The 17,897-nt window shown below is 42.3% G+C and overlaps 1 protein-coding gene across 2 annotated transcripts in view; it reads left to right on the forward strand.

Moving 5' to 3' along the window:
- The window catches only part of LINGO2 (leucine rich repeat and Ig domain containing 2), a 932,046-nt gene that overhangs the window by 560,058 nt on the left and 354,091 nt on the right, over positions 1-17,897 (forward strand). The gene's annotated exons all lie outside the window — the stretch shown is intronic.

A 17,897-nucleotide genomic window follows, 5' to 3' on the forward strand; every position in this document is an offset into this window, starting at 1 on the left:
TGTCCAATCATGACAACTTTAGGATTGTGGACTTAAAGGCTGTCCAATCGTGGTGACATTAAGATTATGGACTTCAACTCCCAGAATCCCCCAGCCAGCCATACTGGCTATAGGATTCTGGCAGTTCAATCCAAGAGTCTTGAACTTGCCAATGCTGGACATCCCTAATCCACAGCAACACTGTTTTCTTCCTCCATTTTGTTTTCCAGTCAGGATTTTCAGAATTGATGTCAGCATTTTGAAGCAGACCAGATTTTTTTAAAAAAATCCATCACATGAACTGCTGGGATCTTAATGCTTTTAGAAGTACATTCAAAGTGTATATTAAGGGCATTTGTGTTGTGTATCAAAGCCTGCTCCAGTTAATATAGAGTACAACTGTTGCATCTATGTGAAATCTCACCTGGATGTGCCCCTCATTTTGATGTTATTCACACACAAACATACACACACACACACCACAGATTCCCCTAGTTCAGATGCAGCCTTTCATCTGACAACAGTATCAGACTGAATCAAGAGGGGAGATATTATTTGGGGGAGGGACATAGGCTTTATCTCATTCCTTTGAACATTTGCAGAACAGATTTCCAGTGTTTCCTCCATCTTCATGTAATATTAATTGGCAAAGTCCAAGAAACATATAATACATTTTTTCCCTCAGATGTTTTTCTTTCATGTAGATATTCCAGTTCAGTGCAGAGTCTAAGTCTTGTTTTTTCCCCCTCTTCATTTCAAATATCTCCTCCAAAAAAGAACTAAGAGTAAAAATGCACAAATACATGCATTCATTGTAGACTTCATAGAATTTGGAATCAGAAAGGTATAGCCAGTAATTCCACATCTTATAAAAGTTATTAATGTTGACATGGAAGACGGCTTCTGTCATTATAAATGAGTTGACAGCAGTGAGTCTTTCATTTGGCACTTTAGCAGGCTAATTATGTGATTTACCTAATATACCAAGAACTAAAAATAATAAACGCAAAAATAAAATGTTGCTTCATAGGTGGATTCGTAACACAGTTCATTTAACATTCTCCAAATGACCACTTAAAATATAGCCTTTGAATGCATGCTTCAGTGTCCTCTCCACCTCTTACTTTTATTATTACTATTATTAAAATGAGAAAGAATAATGCTTTATGATAACCCAATGATTGATGGTACTCATAAAATAGCCATCATCTCGTAAAAAAATTCATTTGAGCACATAACTGTGATTTATGACTTATTTCTTTTTTGTTGTCAGTATTGTAAAACAGTGATTTAAATAAAATGACAATACAAAGCTGAAAAGTTTGTTGCTTTCAGTTTAAATATAAATCCAAACAGGAAAGGTATATGTGCTTGTGTGTGAGTGTGTTATATGGAAGTTCTAGAAAAGATGATATTGACTAATTTTAAAAAAACTAACAGGGTTAAACCTGGTTAGTACTTGGCTGAGAAACTGGGACTGTAGGTTACAGTACTCACACACACACAAAAAGAACAGTAATTAATTGCTGTCTTGCTGTAAAAAAAACTACTTAGGAGTTCTCAAAAGGAATGAGTCTTTTTTAATTTTATCAATATTCTTTTTCATTCTAAATACCTGATGAGTTTTCAATTGATCATCATAGTTGCTTGAATTGTAGTCACATTTTCCTGTTTTTCAGTGCCAACAGTTGTTATTATTTTAGTTGATTTTAGAATTTTATATTGTAAACTGCCTTTTCATTATAACAGTAATAAAGGGTCCAAGCTTTCTTTCTTCCCTATCATTCTTAAATTTAAATCCTTAAAAAGCATATATCTAACATTAAAAAAATGCCCATTCTACTTCTCTGACATCTGAAGAATTTCAAAGATAGCCAAAATATTTCCAATAAAAACTAGTTTAATGATGTACATTGAGGGTCTTTGCTTGCAAAATTGTCAATGTAACTGCTTTTTCCTTACCATAATACAGTAATACCTCATGATACGAACTTAATTGGTGCAAGGAGGAGGTTCGTAAGACGAAAAGTTCGTAAGACGAAACATTGTTTCCCATAGGAAACAATGTAAAGTCAATTAATCCGTGCAACCAAAAAACCCCCCGCAAAAAAACGGCTTTCCGGCTGTTTTAAAAGGTGACAGCCGGCCTGGGGGGCTTCCCAGCACCCCCCCGAACCCGGGTTCGGGGTTTGGGGGTGCTGGCAAGCCCCCCAGGCCGGCTGCGACCTTTTAAAACACCCGCGCCGCTTCGTAGCTGTCTCCTGAAGCCGAACGCTAAAGCCGAACTTCCGCGTTCAGCTTCGGGAGACAGCTATGAAGCGGCGCGGGTGTTTTAAAAGGTCGCAGCCGGCCTGGGGGGCTTGCCAGCACCCCCCCAAACCCCGAACCCGGGTTTGGGGGGTGCTGGCAAGCCCCCCAGGCCGGCTGCGACCTTTTAAAAGAGCCGCGCCGCTTCGCATCTGTCTCCTGAAGCCGAACGGCAAAGCCAAACTTCCGCGTTCGGCTTCAGGAGACAGCTGCAAAGCGGCGCGGGTGTTTTAAAAGGTCGCAGCCGGCCTGGGGGGCTTGCCAGCACCCCCCCCGAACCCCGAACTTTTGCCGAACTTCCGGGTTCAGGGGGGTGCTGGCAAGCCCCCCAGGCCGGCTGCGACCTTTTAAAACACCCGCACCGCTTCGTAGCTGTCTCCCGAAGCCGAACGCTAAAGCCGAACTTCCGCGTTCGGCTTCGCGAGACAGCTGCGAAGCGGCGCGGGTGTTTTAAAAGGTCACAGACGGCCTGGGGGGCTTCCCAGGAACCTCCCGAACCGAACCCGGGGTTCAGCCAAATTTTGCCTCTTCTTACGAACTTTGTTCGAGTTACGAACCGGTGTTCGGGAAGCTTCTGGGAAGCCCCGCCACCCGGCTGTTACCTTTTAAAACAGCCGCGCGGTTTCCCAGCTGTCTCCGAACGCAGGTTCGTAACTCGAAAAAAGTTCGTAAGAAGAGGCAAAATTTGGCTGAACCCCGGGTTCGTATCACGAGTTGTTCGTAAGACGAGGGGTTCGTATCTTGAGGTACCACTGTACTTCTGAATTCCCTAAAAAGCTAGATAAATAAATCACATGTGAAAACAGGAGGGTTTTTTCCCCACTCAATCCTTCCTTCCTTCAAATATTTTAAATAATGAGGGAGAGGAAATTGCCTCAGATTTACTTCAGAGAAAAAGTAAGAACTTTCTTCATGAACCGATGGAAAAAATTGTCTTAAGAATTTATGAACACATGGAATATGTTTGATCCCTTTTTATAATGAGATTCTGCTCCTGTGTTTCCAATTTATTTTAAAACCATGTCTTTCTTCAAATGCAGTTCAAATTATTTTGCTGCGGAGTTAAAAAATAAATAAATTGGGGAGTTTATTTGTTTTAATAAAACCAGACATGTTAAAAAGATTAGTTGATACTTGATCAACTTTTTGCAAAGTGAAGCTGTACCTCTCAAAAAAAGCTGTCTTTAGCTCAGAAAAGCACTACATTGCCAGTTGAGCGATTAGAAGCCTAATGTGCATCTTCTATCCTTGTGTTCTATTCCTAAAATCTTCTATTTCTTTTCAATCTAGTATGCCACATATCATTCTTGGTCAACCAAGACACTAACATTAAGTAGACTTAGAGTTGTTTCTGCACACCTTTGACAAATCATCCTGTCAAAAAGAGGAAGCAGTTCTAATCAATGGTATGACTTTGACCAACAGGCCATTTTCTGATCTGTCACTGTCAGATGTGCCCCCGATCAAAACTCAAGGAAAAAAAAACCCCAACTCCATGTTTATAGAGAAAGTTATTTTTACCGAGTATGAACTGACAGCAACAAGATGAAAGCAAGATCTAAGGACTAAAAGCGTGAAAATCACATATTGAAAGCATCCACAAATCCTTCCTTCCCCCAAGAACCCAGGTTGAATGTCCAATCCCCATCCCCCCAGGATATCATGTGGGGCGCATCTCCAGGTGGAGCCATTGCATCTGGTATGCTGGGATGATTGACCTTAAACTGGCTGTAAACACGTCCACTCAGCAGCATAGTAGATAATGAGAACTCCTCCCCTCTTCCCATTTTTATGACAACCAATAGCAAGCAAGCAGTATGGTGGCTGACAGTCACCTTAATGCTTTGATTAAAAAGGCAGTTGAACAGTAATAATGATTATTATTATTATTATTATTATTATTATTATTATTATTATTATTATTTATTAGATTTGTATGCCGCTCCTCTCCGAAGACTTGGGGCGGCTCACAACAATAATAAAAACAATATTATAGTGAAACAAATCTAATAGTAAAAAAGAAGCATATAAAACCCTACCATATTTAAAAACCAAACAACACATACATACCAAACATAAAATATAAAGAGCCTAGGGGAAAGGTGTCTCAACTCCCCCATGCCTGGCGGTATAGATGGGTCTTGAGTAGTTTACGAAAGACAAGGAGGGTGGGGGCAGTTCTAATCTCCGGGGGGAGTTGATTCCAGAGGGCCGGGGCCGCCACAGAGAAGGCTCTTCCCCTGGGGCCCACCAAACGACATTGTTTAGTCGACGGGACCCGGAGAAGGCCAACTCTGTGGGACCCTCATGGAGAGCATGAGGAGGGGTCTGATACAAAGGCAAAGGTTTATTTATTTATTTGATTTCTATAGCTGCCCAAGTGAACTAAGTCATGCAAAATACTGCTGAGTAGATGAATATTTCTAAAGTCAAAGTGAACAGTGGAATCTGGGAATACAGTTAGTCCTCAAGTTATCTGTTCTGACCTAGACTTCCTGATAAATAATAAACACAAACCGAATTCCAAAAACCATTTTTTGTTTTAACGCTGTGAATTATGCTAATGTTAATGAGTCCAATAGAAGTCTCTCTTGACATACTGCCAAAGACCCAATTGACAAGGAGTTTTGAAAGTCCAAACAGAAAAATGGACTCAGAACTTAAATGCTGAGATGTGAATTGAACAAGGTTACTTCCTGCAACAAGCACGTACGTTTGTTCCACTTTTATAGCCTATGGGAGGGGACAATCATCTCCAAGCCTTATTGATGACTAGTCCTTTTCCTCCATAACTGTTCTTGCTTTCTGGCAGCTTTGCACATGTGCACATTGGGAACAGGCTCCTACTGTTCCTCTGCTTCGCTCATGTCAGCCTCTGGAGGCTCTGGAGTCAGCACAGATCTAACAGAGGACCTGGGCTTGATCTCTACCTCTGCCACTGAGCCTTCTCCAGACTCCTGGCTTGGCCCATGTTCCTCCCCAGCCTTCTTGCTGCCTGACATAACAGTAAAAATCTCTGTATGCATAAGACAATGGATGATTTTGAACTGATATCTGGTGCTCGTTTTAAGAAAGCTTGTTGTGGTTAGCTCTGGCCCAGCTGCTGCCCCAAGGACTATGGATGTGGGGGAGACATCCACATGCTGCAGGCCTGTTTCCCCCCCCCCCCCCGATGGAATCTGATGATGAAGGCTCCTCTGACCAAGAAGACATGAGTGACAGGGAGGAGGAGAGTGTGGCAGACATCTCAGAAGGAGATCAATTATCTAGCTCCTCCTTGGATTCAAAACAAGAGTTAATGATACAGCCACGCATGCGGAGAGCGATGCATAGGCAACAACAACTGAGAGATTATTATCAAAGAAAATGAGGCCACCTGTGGTTGGGTGGGGCTGTGGTAATTAGTGAGGCTGCTATAAATAGCAGCCTGTGGGTTTGGCCATTGTGGAGGATTATCTGATCGTTGTGTTTCGTGACTGCTTTACTGACTTTGACTTTTTGTGTGCTGATTTTCCCCCGCTTTGAAACTAAACCAGAGCAAAGTGTGTTTCACTTTGTGAAAGAAGAAGGACTGTGAATTGCCTCACAGCTGCAAGCTAAGTATCACAGAACTGATAAGGGACTTGAACAAATTACCAGTTTGTTTGGAGACGAGTGCTCTTTGCTATACCAAAAGAGGGCTTAGTTTAAGTGAATTTTCATTATAAAGAACATTGTTTTGAAGTTTCAAACATGTGTGTGTGTGTCTGAAATTTATACCTGTGAATTTTTGGGAGGAGTCTACCAGAGAGCCCGACAGAACAAAGCTATGCTGTTAATTTCATGAAACTGACTTCAATGTCATGTTTTAGATCCTAGATGTAATTTAGCTCAAGTTCCATATTTTTTAACCAAGTTGGACTGTCAAATTGAGCTGCCTATAATTTTTATATTTGAGAAATGTTTGACTTCTGCGGTTTGAATGTGCTGTGGACCATGACTGAAGGTGTTCATGGTACTCTGTTCATCTGTCAGTTCATACATTTTCCTTAGGATATTATTTTCTCTAGAATTATTCTATCTGCTGAAAAATAGAAAAAGGAAGGTGAGAGGGGAGTAATAATTAGAGGGCACTTTGTAATTTGTCTTATAAAATAGTCTCAGCGAAGTGCACTTTGCAATTTTTTTTTCCAAAGGAAATGTTTTCCCCACAATAAATAAATAAGGAGAAAAATACTAACAGAATCAACACAAGATTGGTAGAAAAGTATTTCCTGTAAAAGCATATCTTCTCCATTTTGTACATGTAAGCCTTAATGTTTTATTTCCCCAAATAGTCATTTAAAAAAATGAAATATCAGTTGTTGTGCATGCTGGATATTTAAATATATATTCTAATAGCTAGGGTTGATATCAGTCTCAACAATCTAGGTCCTCATTTTACCAGCCTGGGAAAGAATGAAAGACTAAGTCAATATTGAGCTGGTCATGATCGAATTCTTGGCAGTCGGCAGAGTTAACCTGCAATGCTACATTCTAACCACTGTGCCACCATGATTGAATTCCAGATCAGGAAAAGAAAGTAACTTACTGATTTCAGAACTCCTTACAACTTCTTTGCTTTCTTCTCCTTAGTATGGAAGAACAGATTCCTCACAATCCCTCTCCCAGCTTATAGACAAGGATGAATACTGTATAGATGTCTCTTTTTTTCTGTTTATGGCATGGAGTGGTTTGAAATTAAATTGTGTCAAATGGCTCCTAATAGAAAAAAGTATTGGATGTACTTTAGTTTTGTGCCTCCATCTTCCCAGGACAATACAGACAGATGATGTTAAGGACAAACTGCTTCTTGTCAAAAATCCATATCCGCTGACATCATTAGATTTCAAGGCAGGATGCGATAAGAAACCATCACTCCCTATCTTTTCCTTTATGAAAAAAAGAACATGGTTCTCAGCAAAATGAGCACTGCAACTAGGAATATAACTTAGTGGACAAAATTAGCCCTCCTTCCCTCCCTTCTATATACATGTGCTCAAGAATCCTCATTTCTGCGGGGCAAATTTAGAGCATTAGAATCGGATTGCCATTTCCACTTGTACCCATACCGAAGTGGAGGGGAAGGAGAAGCAAGGATTCTGCATATAAACTCTCTTCCTCTCCAGGCATTGTGAACTTTTGCCCTAAAGAAATCCCTGTATTCTTTAGGGAGCCCCTTAACCGAGAATGTTTTCATGCTCTACTTAGGATGTAGGTCGGGGTGTTAATCTGGCCATGCTGAAGATGTTGTAAAATTTAAGTAGTGAAGAAAGCTCTGGATCCACATATTATGGATATAAACATGAAGAAACAGCTGGGTATGTGTTTTACAAGAAAAGAGCCAAAGTTCTAGGAGTCTGATGTGATTTGATTGAAGCTTTCTTTAGTTGTTTTTAAAATGCTAGTTCTGTGTATAAGGAAGACCAAGCAGGAACAAGCATCTTCATTCCCTCCGGCCTTCTGTATTGTCCTCAGTTTAGAGAAGTCAACTGTGAATAGCAGATAGCCTTCCCTACCTCTGGATGATTGTTGTGGGGTTGTGTGGTGGATACACTGTCTTCCAGTCGATCTCCAAGCGCAATTCAAGGTGTTGGTTATTACCTATAAAGCCCTACATGGCTTAGGACCAGATTACTTATGGGACTGCCTTCCGCCTCTCACATCCTAACAACCACAGAGCCTGCCTTCTCCGAGGCCCGTCAGCCAAACAATGCCGGCTGGTGGGACAATGGGAGAGGGCCTTCTCTGTGATGGCCCCAGCACTCTGGAACCAGTTTCCCCTGGAAATTTGCAATGCCCCCACTCTCCTGGCCTTCCAAAAGGCCCTAAAAACTTGGCTTTGCCGGCAGGCCTGGAAGGGCCATTGAGCACCAACACCTTGCTCCAGACTAACTGTTGATTGATTGATGGATGAATGTTTTTATCATGTTGTTTTAACTTTTATATCTTTTTTTATTGTATTCTATTGTATTTTTCATTGCCGTTCGCCACCCTGAGTCCACAAGGAGATGGGCTGCCTATTAAATAAACAAACAAACAAACAAATAAATAAATAAATAATAAAATTGGACTCTCGATTGTATTGAGAGGGTCTGTGAATGGGGGAAGGTTTTCCTCTCTACAAGCAGAAGAGAACAAAGACAATGAGAAGAAGATGGAGATAGGGGCACCTCTTCCTGATCAAGCTTCACAGGTGTAGAGCCCACATCGTTACAAAACAACTGCAGGCAGTCACAATGAGCTTAGGTCTAACATGCAAGCAAGATCAGCTTGATTGATTCACTGCAAACGTTTTGTGTGGCTTGTCGTTGACTTGGCTCAGAAGCATCTAAAAAGTGATCAACTATCATATCAGTAATTTGCTTTGTGTGCTGAAATTAATTGGGTTTGGTTCTGTGAAATAGTGAACACATCCAAATTGAACCCATGCACCCTTATTTCATCACACTGTGACCTAGAAGATGCTGTTAACTGGGGTAAACATCAATTTCTCACTTTCTCTCCCAAGCAGATTTATTCCTTCCTTTTTCTGTTATTGTGAATTTCTCACATTTACTTGGAGCACAAATAGCTTATAAAGACAATACAGTGGAACCCCGACATAAGAGCTGCTCTACTTAAGAGCAACTCGAGATAAGAGCTGGGAGGGGAGAGATATTTTTGTTCTACTTACAAGCCCAAATTCGAGATACAAGCGCCAAGGAGCTGTCTCCTGAAGCCAAACGCTAACTTCCGCGTTCGGCTTCAGGAGACAGCTGCGAAGCGGCGCGCATGTTTTAAAAGGTTGCAGCCCGCCTGGGGGGCTCAGGGGGGTGCTTGCAGCTTTCTTTCTTGCTCTTTTTCTTTCTCTCTTTTACCTTCCCTTCCTCTATTTCTTCTTTTCTTTCTCCTTCCCACCTTCTTCCCTCCCTCCCTCCTTTCACTCATTCCTCTCTTACTCTCCCCTTTCATAAGTTTCCTTGCTTCCTTCCTCTGTTCCTGTCCCTTCCCCCTTTCTTTCTTTCTTTCTTTCTTTCTTTCTTTCTCGTTTTCTTTCTCTCTTTTACCTTCCCTTCCTCTATTTCTTCTTTTCTTTCTCCTTCCCACCTTCTTCCCTCCCTCCCTTCACTCATTCCTCTCTTACTCTCCCCTTTCATAAGTTTCCTTGCTTCCTTCCTCTGTTCCTGTCCCTTTCCTTCCTTCCTTCCTTCCCACCCTCCATCCATTCATTCACCCATTCCTCTCTTGATCGCTTAAAGCCGGTCCCTGGTGCAAAAAGGGTTGGGGACCTCTGTCCTACAGGATTGGGTGGCAGAGAAGTTGAACATATGTAAATTTAAAAGTTTAAGAAAGTTTACAAGTTAAGTGAAAGAAACTTCATTATTCATTTATATGTACATGTACATTTCTTCATTAAAAACATGTCTTTCTGCATAATTTAGACTAACTTTGTGAGTTTTTTGAGGGCTGGAACCAATTAAAATTATTTACATTAATTCCTATGGGGAAAAGTCGTTCGAGATAAGAGCTGCTCGACTTAAGAGCCCAGGTCCGGAACGAATTAAACTCGTATCTCGAGGTACCACTGTATTACAATTGTGGCACGATGTTCCCAAGTTTTAGGATTAGATATTGTCAGCTGCTTGAGAAACTGTTTTTTTTCATGAAACAATATTTTAGAGCAGGAAGGGAAATGTAAAGGAATTTATGATTGTCTCATTTTCCACATTTTCATTACTCTGAAAGTCTTTAAAATATAAAGGTGCAGTGAAAATTATATATGTACATATCCATTGCATCAATAGACAGTAAATGTAATAAATGGTAGCTAGCGCAGACAGGCAGAGATAGAACCAGATCTGTAAGGCCAAAATTACACCACCAGTGGGTCACTAACAGTTTGGGCAGTCTGGTCCGGGGAGAACTCACCCCTGTCTTTTGGTTAGATAAAGATGTAACTGATGCTTCAGTTGGGGCTGAGCAAAGGTTCTTGGCTACAGCTTTTACCTGCTGTGGTAGTAGGAACATCCACTCCACTAGATATATCAGAAAAGAAATGAATTCCATAAGAGGCTAAGACTACAGTGATCCCTCGATTAGCACGGTCTCGATTAGCGCGAAACGCTGCAACGCGGTTTTTCAAAAAATATTAATTAAAAAATAATTAATAATGAAATAATCAAAATAATAATCAGTCTTCTATGTTTCTATGTTTCTATGTTTCTATAAGTCCGCGCTAGTTCTCTCTCTCTTTCTCTCCCTGTTTCCGGCGTGGTATATGAGAGAGAAAGAGAGAGGCAGAGGTCGGGCGCATTACCGGGAGGTGGAGGCGGCATGGGGACGCTGGGTGCCGGGGACACCGAGGAGGGGGTGGACGTGGCCTCTCAGCTGCAGAGCCGAACAAGGGCGGAGGCAACGGCGGAGTCCGGCGCTGGGCCCATGCGGGGCCGCTCATCCAGGGGGGCGTGGACTGGCAAGTCGCCCTCCTTTCTCTCTCTTTCTCTCTCTTATACCACACCGGTAACAGGGAGAGAAAGAGAGAGAGCGGAGGGCACCTTGCCGGTCCACGCCCCCCTAGATGAGCGGCTCCGCATGGCCCCAGCGCCGCCCAGGCAAAGGGGAAACCCCAAGATCGCTTGCCGCTTACCGCTTGCCGTATTGCAGCGAAGGAGGCGAAGCAAGGCTCCAAGCTGCAATACGGCAAGCGGCAAGCGGCAAGCGATCTTGGGGTTTCCCCTTTGCCTGGGCGGCGGGAAGACCAAGGGAAGGTTCCTTCAGCCGCCCAACACCTGATCCGCTCCGCAGCGCGGCAGCAGCGAGGAGCCGAAGATGGGGTTTCCCCTTTGCCTTTACCCCATCTTCGGCTCCTCGCTGCTTCCGCGCTGCGGAGCAGATCAGCTGTTGGGCGGCTGAAGGAACCTTCCCTTGGTCTTCCCCGCCGCCCACACGCAAACTCCACCATCTGCGCATGTGCGGCCATGAAAAAAATGGCGCGCATGCGTAGATGGTGTTTTTTACTTCCGCATCCAGTATAACGCGGAAATCGGTTAGCGCGGGAGGTCTTGGAACGTAACCCCCGCGCTAATCGAGAGATCACTGTACTTTTATTGAGACTAACAGTAGTAACAAAAGGTAGAATTGTGTTGTACCTTCTCTTCCTTTAGTTCAGTGAATTAGGGAAGTGTCTGTCTCAGCTGCCTCTAAATATTATCTGGACATTCTGGACTTAAAAATTACTTTACTCTTTGTCACTTTAGCAAGAGGATTGCATATCCACATCAAGCACCAAAGGTGCTTTTTCAAGAGGTAACTTGACTTTCTACTTTTTCTTTGAAGTTGTTTTGCTTTTCATCCAAGAAGTACTTTTGTGACAATCATGACCTGGATGATTGAGAGCCTCCATAAACATATCCACATCAAGGTCATCTTCCTTCCTCTCTGCAAAGCTCCACTAGTCAAAGAAAACTGTAGGGACCATTTGTCGGATGGGGGAGGTGGCCCCATCCAGAGCTACCGTTCTAACCGATATATAAGGATAATTAGTAACTTGTATTCTCTGCTGTTCATCTTCTTTAGGACTTCCATAACATGTCTGGCCTAGGTTAGTACAGAGATATACAACTGCATAATATCAGCAAATTAACAGAATATCAGAGTTGGATGCGACCTTGGAAGTCTTCTAGCCCAACTCCCTACTCAGGCAGGAAGACCTATACTATTTCAGACAAATGGTTGTCCAATCTCTTCTTTAAAACATCCAATGCTGGAGTATTCATAACGTCTGGAGGCAAGTCATTCCATTCATTAATTGTTCTCACTGTCAGGAAATTTCTCCTTAGTTCTAGGTTACTTCTCTCCTTGATTAGTTTCCACCCATTGCTTCTTGTACTGCCTTTGGAGAATACTTTGGAGAATAGGTTGACCTCTCTTCCCTCAAATATTGAAAGATTTATTTATTTATTTATTTATTTATTACTTGGATTTGTATGCCGCCCCTCTCCGAAGACTCGCTATCATTTCACCCAATCCTTTTTTTAATTAAAACTAGACATACTAAATTTCAGCAAACATTCTTTATATGTTTTAAGCTCCAGTCTCCTAATCATATTTATTGCTCTTCTCTGCACTCTTTAGCAATAGAGTGATCAATGCCTGGAATACATTACCTGACTGTAGTTTTTCCCCAAATCCACATAACTTTAACTTTAAACTGACCTCACCCCATTCTTAAGAGGTGCATAAGGGACATGCAGAAGCACACCAGCGTGCCCCCCATCCCTGTCCTAAAGACCCTATGTATTTGTAAAATAGCATATACTCAAAACCATGCTTATAATTGTTGTATATTCATATTAATGTTTATACTTTGTAATCTTATACATGCTTGACAAAATAAATTAATAAAAAGTAAAAATAAATAAAAGAATTCCAAGAACATTTTCCATGGAAAAATACAGTCTGCAAGTTGAGTAATTTTATCTTTGGCCCGCACTACGATTGTAGGTGGGGTTTTTCCTGAGATATGGGGAAGGAAGATTTATCTTCCAAAATGTTGGCTATTAGTCTAATTAAAAATATCTACATAAAGAAGGAGGTAGTATTATTATAGTAATAATAAACCTATACAAATACAATACAGTGATCCCTCTATTATCGCGAGGGTTCCGTTCCAAGACCCCTCGCGATAATCGATTTTTCGCGATGTAGGGTTGCGGAAGTAAAAACACCATCTGTGCATGCGCGCCCTTTTTTTCTATGGCCGCGCATGCGTAGATGGTGGAGTTTGCGTTCCCCGCCACCCACGCAAAGGGGAAACCCCGATTCATCTGCTCGCTGCTGCTGGGCTACTGAGCAGATCAGCTGCTGGGTGGCCGAAGGAACCTTCCCTGGGTCTTCCCCCTCTTGCTGGCGGGCGGGCGAGCGGCGGGCATCAGCGAGGAGCCGGGGTTTCCCCTTTGCATGCGGGGAAACCCCGATTTGGCTCCTCGCTGCTGCTGCGCTACCGAGCAGATCAGCTGCTGGGCGGCCGAAGGAACCTTCCCTGGGTCTTCCCGGCCGCCCACGCAAAGGGGAAACCCCGGCTCCTCGCTGATGCCCGCCGCTCGCCCGCCCGCCAGCAAGAGGGGGAAGACCCAGGGAAGGTTCCTTCGGCCGCCCAGCAGCTGATCTGCTCGGCGCAGCAGCAGCGAGCAGACAAAGATCGGGGTTTCCCAGCCGCCCACGCAAAGTGGAAACCCCGGCTCCTCGCTGATGCCGCCGCCCGCCGCCCGCCAGCAAGAGGGGGAGAGATAGAGAAAGAGAGAGAAGGAAAAAAAGAGATGAGAGAGGGAGGAAGAGAGTGTGAGAGAGGAAGAAGCAAGAGAGAGAAAGAGAGAGAGAAAGAAAGATGAGAAAGGAAGGAAGAGAGTGACGTCATCGGGTGGAAAAATCACGATATAACGTTTCGCGAAGATCGAGATCGCGAAAATCGAGGGATCACTGTATATGTATAAATATGGAAAAAATTAAGTCTAAGGATAGCAGTGATGATTAAACGAAGTTATGGATTTGAGTTACCTGCCTGTTAACCATAAAATGATTTATGATTAGATTTGCTCAGGGAATGGACAAGAAGGAGGAAGAAGTAGTAGAGAAGGATGGGAAGAGGAGGAGAGGGGGGATGTAGGAAAGAGGGAGGGAAGGAAAAAAAGGTGGAGGGAAAAGAGAGAGATAGAGGGGGGAGTATTATGAAATATTTGGGGGAAACAGATGGGTGATTAACGTATAAGAGGTGCAAAATTAGAATGTTTGTTTATGATTTATTGGACAGAAATGTACAACTATATATATATATATATATATATATATATATATATATATATATATATATATATATATATATATATATACTGTATATATATATATATATATATATATATATATATATATATATATATATATATATGATTTATGATATACTGTATGTATGGATGTTTTTGTGGAGATGGTGAAGAAATAAAAATATTTTTAAAATATCTAAATAAAGATGTTTGATATTAAACTGAGAATTATTTGCACATCAAACTCAAGTTTTGCAACTAAACAACATTTTTCTCAATATGTGAAAAAATATACGTACTGATAAGTCAAAGAAATTTTTAGGAGAAGAGATGGACTAATGGAAAATTTAATCAGTGGAAGAATAATACAAATTTGTCATAAAATACTGAGAGTTTTGATAGCTACATAAAATGATATAAGCACCCAATGTAATATAACGTTTGTAAATAACTTTTAGTCTTAGAAGCAATTCCCAGCATACTCAGATACTTATGCTTAAAATGACAATCATAATTGATTGCTTTGTTTTGGATAGATGTCTGTTGTTTACGCAGTACTGTAGGTAAAATTTTTAAATTAAATTCCTGTTGCATTTAAAAACCTTTCAGTTGTGCCCCATTCTTTTTATAAATGCCTTTCAGAACTATTTTCCATATTCTGATGAAAATCAATTGGATACAATTGGAATAATTAGAAAGTTAAGAGAATTTTAAAAGAGGATAAATAGAATTTGGCTGCAGATTTTAGAGATACTTGGAATAATGGAGAAAACTGGCAAGAGGTTACGTTGTTCCCATTACAAGGAAATCCAATTAACTTAAAGAAAATGGCTTTTCCAAATCAAGGCAAATTAAAAAATAAATAAAAAATCAATGGCATCATAAAACCTAGAAGACCTCAGGGCACAAATGAAAGATAATGAAAGAAATGAGCTAAATAAGTTTCTAAACTCACTCACTCCCTACCACCTCCCTCTCCCTCCCTCCCTCTCTCTGTGTGTTTGTGTGTGTCTAAAAGGCAACAGTAAATATTTAATATAACTGAAGCTAAAGAGAAAAACAGATAAATGAAGAAAAGTGAATTGTTTTCTTTTTTCAAAAAATCTTCCTCGGAGAACTAGAAAATTAACTATTATATCTATGGAGAGAAGGGGCAATAGGATATTATATGGGCAAAGAAGGTCAACTGATTTTATTGTCAAGTATAACATTTTTTAAATGGCCCTATATGGATCCCATCCAAAATGGTGAAAAGATGTTGAAAATCAAGCAAATATGTGCTAAACAGCACGATCAAAGAAAACATCAGATAATCAGAAAAGCTTTCTAGTAATGTTGAAGGAAATATTTAAAATCAAAGATGTTCAGAAGCAACATCTCACTTAGGAATTTGTTATGTCTGATAAAGTAAAAAGAAAAGTAAATGCCTTAGATAAACAGAGAAGCTGCAAAAGATGATTGATTAATTTAAAATAAAAATACATGACAGCTGTCAATAAAACACTTTGATGCATTGATACTTTTATTTTTTTTTCCTCTCAAAAAAGCACATGGGGGCTGGGATTGAATCTGCAATGGCATCAAATTAGATGATAATAGTGCTGTCATACTATGGACCAAACTAAATATAATAAGTCTGTTCTGCTGGTATTTTCAATTTTACAGCCTATCCTATCTCGATCCAACAGATTTGGCATCAATATCAGTGTGTAAGGTCCGGCCTCTCCTCCTCATTCAAGAAAGTAAAAACTCTTGAAACTTAGCATTTCAAAAGGAACTTTTTATTGAACTGGAGTTGATATGAAGATGAAAGAAAAGCAGGCTCTGAGGTCCCTCGAGCCATACAGTTAGAATAAAGGAATTAGAACAGCCACCCGCCCTCCCTATCTTCCAGTGTGCCACTGTGGGTCACCCTTAGGGGGGCCAAATAGGAATTTTTGGCGGTCTCGGTATTTTCTGCGACTGTTTTTTCGCCTATTCCACACTGTGGTGATGGATAGGCGGTTAGGGGGTGCTTCGCCCCCTGTTTAGGCTAATTGGCTTACCTTTGGTCATTTGGGTAGGCAGGTTAGGGGCGGAAAACTGGGTGGTGTTTAGCAACTGTGTGTTCTCCGTTAAGCATCTTTGGGGATGATTGACAGGTTCTCTCCAAAGGTCATGGTGCCTTTAGCTCGATCTGACCATTTGGGGAGAATCCGTCTTTGGGTCCCGCCCATCTCTATCCCCTTGTAGGGGTTAGACAGCGAGACCTCCCACATGCAGGTGCATGGCTGGGATCCAGGTGAGGGCGGGGCCTTTCACCTGGATCAGCATGGAGCTACGCCCATAAGTTGCCCCGGAAGTTTTTCTGACGGCAATTTCCGCCCCAGAAGTAATTGTTTGACCCTGCGGGTCCTTGTCAGGGTTTATTTAAATTTATGCTAATCTAATGAATAAATTATGCAAATTTAATTAATAAAAATGACCCATTTTAAATCCAGCTCTTTGTGTCCGTGTCGTTACTCCGCTTCTGCTGCAAATCCCTCCCAAAAATCCAATGTGGATTCAGCCAATCCGCAGGTGTAAAGATGTTATTGTACCAACCGCCCTGAAAACACGCTAAGGGAACTTTCTCAGAGTCATCCTCTGCCCACGTTTGAGTGATTCAACCCACATGGGCTTCCTTCCTGTTACATTAAATAAAACGTGTGAAAATCCCAGGGCGCCTAGGCGTCAACTAAAGATTATAAATCAATAGAATTTGCTCACTGCTCAATGAACTCACTGCTCAATGAAGGATTCATTGGCATCTCTGACAAATGACTATCTGTTCCTTTTCTTCATTTGGACTCTACAGACATGAGAACATGGTCAAATCCAAGATTTGGGGAGCAAAAATGGAGCAGCTAGGAGCTACGCTGATATAACCAGAAAAAAAGTAATACAGTGATCCCCCGAGTTTCGTGATCCCGATCATTGCGAATCGCTATATCGCGATTTTTCCACCCGATGACGTCACTCCCTTCCTTTCTCATCTTTCTTTCTCTCTCTCTTTCTCTATCTTGCTTCTTCCTCTCTCACACTCTCTTCCTCCCTCTCTCATCTCGTTCTTTCCTTCTCTCTCTTTCTCTATCTCTCCCCCTCTTGCTCTCGAGCGGCAAGTGAGCGGCCGGGCGAGCGGGTGACGGGCAAGCGAGCAGCCAGGCGGGCGGGCGAATGGGCAAGCGGCAAGCGAGCGGCCGGGCGAGCGGGTGACCGGCAAGCGGCAAGCGATCTTGGGGTTTTCCCTTTGCCTGGGCGGCGGGGAGACCCAGGGAAGGTTCCTTCGGCTGCCCAACAGCTGATCTGCTCCGCAGCGCGGCAGCAGCGAGGAGCCGAAGATGGGGTTTCCCCATTGCCTGGGCAACGGGGAAACCCCATCTTCGGCTCCTCGCTGCTGCCGCGCTGCGGAGCAGATCAGCTGTTGGGCGGCCGAAGGGTCTTCCCCGCCGCCCACACGCAAACGCCACCATCTGCGCATGTGCGGCCATGGAAAAAGGGGCGCACATTCACAGATGGTGTTTTTACTTCTGTGCCGCTACATCGCGAGTTATCGATTATCGCGAGGGGTCTTGGAACGGAACCCTCGCGATAATCGGGGGATCACTGTATTGCAATACATCAGAGTGGCCAATATTGTTTGCTTGTTTCGTGAAGCATCTAAATGAATATAAATTTGGCCAGGTGTTTTTGTTTACAAGTCTCAACCCCTTTCTAGTAACGTTATTTCCCAGGATTGGGATGGTTAGAAGAGTAGGTGATGGAGAAGTCTCC

This window comes from Erythrolamprus reginae, chromosome 2, assembly GCF_031021105.1.
Source record: "Erythrolamprus reginae isolate rEryReg1 chromosome 2, rEryReg1.hap1, whole genome shotgun sequence".
Classification (NCBI taxonomy): domain Eukaryota; kingdom Metazoa; phylum Chordata; class Lepidosauria; order Squamata; family Dipsadidae; genus Erythrolamprus; species Erythrolamprus reginae.